Raw genomic sequence first — 6,302 nt, 5'->3', positions numbered from 1 at the left:
CCTGTAGTGAGAAAAAGTCCTTTCACAGCTCCAGTTTAGGTGCTGAGCACTAACAAGCAGATTAAATAAAACATTACAAATTAATGTTGTGTTTTACTTTATTTTTTTCATTCTAGATTAACTCACAAATCAGGGGCCTGAATTGTGCCTTTTATCTCTGGGGAAGTGGGTTCAAATAATAACTAGACCATAAAGGATATTCCACTGAATGGTTTAGTTTTAGTGGACTGAAAATCTGTTCCCTTTGTGGAACCACTATACATCATGCATTAATAGCAGTCTCTGCTTAGAGAGATCAAGAACTTCCTCATCATAATCTCCTGCCATCCAGTCTCACCCACTCGCACCAGAAAGAGCTTGGGAAGATCGACAGGATTTGCAGAGTGACCAGAAGGTTATCACATTCATTGTCATGCAGACAGGGAGGGTGGGTGGGTAGGAGGGACTGAAGCTTGAGGTGGTGACAGGAAGGGATTATTGGAATAAGAGAAGGGAGTTTGGTAAAGGGAGAATTAAATTGATGGAGGAAAAGTTTAGAAGGGAGAGAGAGGAAAGGTAAAAGGTAGGGAGGCTGAGGATGGACAGCTGAATGGATGCAGCTACAGGAGAGTGGTGGAATGCAAGCAGACCAAAAACTAATGGCAATACAGCATATGTGAGTAGTGATGTCTAAATTTCAGAGCTAAGTGCCATTGTGATAATGGGGCCTACAAATTTACCCCAACTGTGAGTTTAACTGTAAAAAGTGAGTGTAAATTCATAAGATGTCACCATAACCAGGGGTTGGCAACCTTTCAGAAGTGGTGTGCCGAATTTTCATTTATTCACTCTGATTTAAGATTTCGTGTGCCAGTAATACATTTTAACATTTTTAGTAGGTCTCTTTCTATAGGTCTATAATATATAACTCAACTATTGTTGTATGTAAAGTAAATAATGTTTTTTAAAATGTTTAAGAAGTTTCATTTAAAATTAAATTAAAATGCAGAGCCCCCCAGACCGGTGGCCAGGACCCGGGCAGTGTGAGTGCCACTGAAAATCAGCTCGCGTGCCGCCTTTGGCACACGTGCCATAGGTTGCCTACCTCTGCCATAACCTATAGTAAGAAGCACTGAGGGGAATAGGCAGAAGAAAACCAGAGAAATTGGATTGGTCTGAACTACAAAGGCTAAGCTGATGCAATAGGACTGTTGAAATTATGCTTGTTAAAAATAGATGATATGGAGTTGGAAGATAATGAATCAAAATTGTTGTGTTGGATATTAGGCCTAATTGGTAAACAAAGTAATGAGGGGATGGGCCTTTAAAGAAAGACTTGGGGGTGGGGGGAAGAGAAGAACAGATGGAGGCTACTGAAGCAAGCTTCACCATCATGGCTGCCACCCCCATGGTCTCCTGGGACCCCAGACAACCTTTGACCTAATCCTGAGAGATGTCCTCACCAGACTGAGCCAGCGCGAGGGACCCAGATAAAATTGCCACCCCTACTGGCTCCAGCTGAATCCCATGCACCACCTGGAATGAAATAGGATCAGACTTTATCAGCAGCAACAACAGCTCCAGCCCATCTTAACTAACTTTCTTTTCCCCAAAAGGGCAGTTATTGCCATCTTTAATACCTTGTTTGACAGTCTGAGAGGGGATTTCTTCCTTTTAGAACTCTCTCCATGGAAAGGAAACAAGGGATGTTGTTTAAAGGAAAGCCTTATGTAATAATTTACCTTTCAAATGCTTTATCTGTTTTTTCTTCTCTGTATCTTTAATATAAAGTTTAAAGGATTTTTAATGGGGTGGTTGCCATGGTATTAAACAGGTGATGGTCTCTCTATACCAAACCTGAACTTGTTTAACATTGTTTAATGATGGATAGTGTTAAACAAGGGTTTATGTTCATGGCTTTGGAACGGAGCCTGGAGCTGGAGTTCAGAGTAGCTCCGGAGCAATGGAACTGCAGGTTTTTGCCTGGAGCTGGAGCACAGCTCCAAAGCCCTGTTTATGTGAACACCTTTGGCCCATATAGTCCAACCATTCATATGATGCTAGGAGGCTGTGAAAGCTCCTCCTACTGGGTGCTATTCCCCATGTGGAAGGCGAGTTTGCTGAGCTCAGTGCGCTGGTGATTCTCTTGGTCTGGTGATATTGGTTGGTGTAAGAAGGCTTGGTTCACTTCCTGCGCTCTCAGCTGGTGCTGGCTGCTTCGGGGAAGGAGTCCCGAGGGCCTGGGGCTTTCCAAAGTTTGCCCCCACCTCCACAAGCTACCTCACAAAGGACTCCCAACTCCTCACAGTGTGAAACACTCAGTTCTGCTGCTGAGTGGAGACTACCAGGTTTCCGTAGGGTGTCCAGCCCACCACACAGCTCCACTGCTCAGAGCTTTGCAGATGCTGTGGGGGATAGAAAGGAAATCTTTATTCATCTCCTTCCCAGCAACATAATGACATTTCCAAATTCTTTGTGTTACTACCACCACTACCTCAGTCACTTTCCTTCTCCCTTCATCTATCCCTCTGTATCACAGGCTGGGCTATGGAAAATGTAACATGTTCAAGAATCAGTGTATAAATAGTTAAGGACAAAAAAGTAGTGTCCTACCAGGCCAATAGTTACGAACCTTTTCCATGTTGTAACTCCATGTTACAACAGAAGTTAGTTTTAAAACCTTACTGCCCATCTAGCCATCACACTCCCCATTGAAACTTGGTCGCAACCTCCAACTTAACAGCCCATGTATGATCTACCATTAGTAATGATGAATGTGTGATTTATAATCTCTTGTAATGAGACAATGCTAAGAAGGCTACATGTCCATGTTTGAAATGTTCAGATTTTTAGCATTCTACCATGGTAAGTTAAATATCTTTGGAAGAGTTAGAAGATATTCAATATTTCACCAAAAAAGCTTCCTAAATTAGAATTCAGATTTTTAGCATACTGTATGTAGTCGTTCATAAGCTGAATATTTTTGGTAAAAAAGTGATGCATCAAAGAGTGGGGGTCGTCTTATAAACAGGTCTACAACAAAATTTGAAGATTTCAAACTCTATGGAATCATTGAATGTCGTTTTGTTTACCTAGAGCATCTGCAGCCACAGATGCTCTAGGTAAGCCGCTAACGGACCTGGACATTTTGTTTACCTGGAGCATCTGCAGGCAGGGAGCCCCTCAGCTCCCAGTGTCCGTGGTTTGCTGTTCCCGGCCATTGGGAGCTGTGGGAAGCTGCCTGGGAACAGCAAACTGCGGACACTGGGAGCTGAGGGGCTGCCTGCCTGCAGATGCTCCAGGTAAACAAAATGTCCAGGTCCGTTGGCGGCTTACCCTAACGGGCCAGAAGCCAAAGTTTGCCAAGCCCGGAAATATAGGATCGGTTTATGAAAGTCATACAGTTTTTGCTATTTTTACCTAATCATCTTGTGGGGGTGTGTGTGTCAGCTTATAAATAAATGGGCTAATGAACAAGTATATACGGTAAATTTAAGTTCAAGATGACAGTGATGTACCCCTCCTGTATGGTATATTTTTTTCATCAGAAATTGCCCAGTTCTTCTACTATACATCACTATGCCTTTTATTTTTGCTTTTTTCTACCTTGTTAAAATTAATAAATGCCATTTGACCCCCCCCATTAACAACTCAATTAATATCAAATTAATTTATTATATAACTAGACCCTGGAAATTGATCCTTGTGGGAAGACCCCTGCATTCATGTGGATCCGCTTACAGGATCTAGCCCTTGGATTGTAAGTTATGTGGGGTCTGAGACTGTTTTTCTTTTATATCCCTGTACAGCACCTAGCACAATGGTACTCCAATCCCTTATTGGTGAGGGGGGTGTCCAGATGCTGCTATAGTACAAATAAATAGCAGTAATTTGTATAAAACACAATACTTTCCATCATGGGGTAAGCGCTCGCTTGTGACTTCATTCTTGACTGCACTGTAATATTTTTCTCTTACAATTTCATATCCTATATCTCTAATCCCCTCTTTGTGGATTCACCATATGTGCACAGCCAGAGATACATCCACGGATAGCTGTTAATCCTTTGAGTGTTTTTACAATATATAGCATATGTCCAGTAAAAGTTGTCATACAGATTTAAGGATATTCACTGATCATGAAGAAACACTGCTGGAACCAGAAAATTGTACCATCATGCAGTCCTGGGGTTTCTATTAAGTGAAGTAGTCAGGGAATGATCCATGATTTCCTTCCGCAACTGAAGGAGTCAAAGGAAAATGCCAAGGTTTTCAGCCCTTCAAGTTGACAACTTGACATTCCTGTAAAGTTACATGACAGGAGGAGGATGGGTCTAGAGGTTAGGTCAGATAGCTGGGTGTCAGTACTTCTAGATCCAACTTGTGATTGCCTCTGCATTTATGTATGACCGTGAGGAAAGTCACAGTCTAGGCTAGGGCTGGTCAACAACTTTTTGTTGAGACTTTTTTTAAAACAGAAAATTGAGGTTTTTGACAAAATGAAAATTATCACAGAAAGTGTCTGTTCATCTGTGCATTTCCTTAACAGGTTCAGATTTCTTTTAATTGTAACCTAAATTCTGAATTTCTTGGGTTTCTAATACTTGGTTTGGGGATAATTACAACATTTATGTAATGTGTTTTACCCTTAGGTTACTGATATGGAGTTTCCATTGAAAGTACATCTTAACATATGTTTTATCTAGATTTTCCTTGCTTCCTAAAATTATCAGACGCTTCATACATGAAACCTAAAGACAAACCCTGTGATATTTTTTAATGATTTGAAGATATGTAGCATTAACCTTAAATAGTTTTTCTGAGGTAAACTTTTAATGGCATAGTCACTGGTGTACCAGAGCAGAGCAAATCAGCAAGTTTAGGTTGGGCTTACAGCTGCTTTGCATTGCTAGGCAGCACAAAGTGCATTGGTGACTATTTTGCAGTTGACTTACTGGTTTAAAGCTGGTCTGTATGCAGTTTTTGTAGCGATTTAACTATATTGGTTTAGAGCAGGGGTTCTTAAACTGGGGTCGGGACCCCTCTGAGGGTCACAAGATTATTACATGGGGGGGTCGTGAGCTGTCAGCCTCCACCCCAAACCCTGCGTTGCCTCCAGCATTTATAATGGAATTAAATATATTTAAAAGTTCTTCTAATTTATAAGGGGGGGTCGCACTCAGAGGCTTGCTGTGTCAAAGGGGTCACCAGTACAAAAGTTTGAGAACCACTGGTTTAGAGATTGAAACACTTAAATTGCTGCTACGCTCTACTGTGAAAGCAGCTCTGTTGATATAGCTTATTGCAGTGGCGTAGCCAGGTGGCGGGAACAGGGGGAGTGATCACAAAAAAAGGCGCCACCCGCTGCTGCGCTTTTACTCACCCGGCAGCGCTTTTACTGACTGGGCGGTGCTCCGGATCTTCGGTGGCACCTCGGCAACAAGACCGTCACTCGCTCCGCGGGTCTTTGGCGGCATTTTGGTGAGTGAAAAGCGACGGGCCTGGAGTGAGTGAAGGGCCCACCCCCGAAGTGCCGCTGAAGACCCAGAGCGCCGCCGGGTAAGTAAATATTGAAAAGGTGCCAAGAAATTGAAAAGGCGCCACTTGTGCTCAGTGGGAGAGCGGCTGCTGCTCCGCTTCCCCCCACCCCCAGCTACGCTACTGGCTTATTTCCATAAATTTACAGAAATAACTGTATTGACATGATCACCTTTTATACTGGCGTAGCTGCGTCTACACGAGGGGGCTGCACCAATTTAACTCCATCAATTTCATTGGTACAAAACCTCTGGGGAAATGCAAGCTACCTTGGATCACAAAGACTAGGAGCCAGATGAGAGGTGATGACCACAAATGTCCCTTACAGGTTTTTTTTCACTGCAGTATAGCAGGGTGAAAGCCCTGTGCCTCATAGCTGTGCTGCAGTGGGGAGGAATAAAACACGCATTCTGTCAAGAGAGCAAGAAAGGTTTTGGTATTGGTTATGCAATGCTTTGACAGGGGCCTGTGGAATCATTTAGTCATATATAGAATATTCTAACCAAGTACCAGCGCTCTAACTCTGTGCTGTATAATACCATCAATGCTTATTATAGGCAGTTGTTCTTAAATGACATTTCCACCCTGCCAATAGCTCTGCCCTTTCATGTTTACTACGTTATCATAGGGCAGCTCCCTAGAAAATGGGTTGAGAGGGGGGACTTTTTATTGTCTCTGAGTGGCTTTCCTGTTAAAATTAGAAAGCAAATCAGTGGCTCTTGGGATAGCTATGAAATATTATAATAATTCATGGCTTTTCTTTAGCACCTTCCATCCCAGGATCTC

Source organism: Mauremys mutica, chromosome 2, assembly GCF_020497125.1.
Source record: "Mauremys mutica isolate MM-2020 ecotype Southern chromosome 2, ASM2049712v1, whole genome shotgun sequence".
Taxonomy (NCBI): Eukaryota; Metazoa; Chordata; order Testudines; family Geoemydidae; genus Mauremys; species Mauremys mutica.
Note: the sequence above shows the minus strand (reverse complement) of the source record.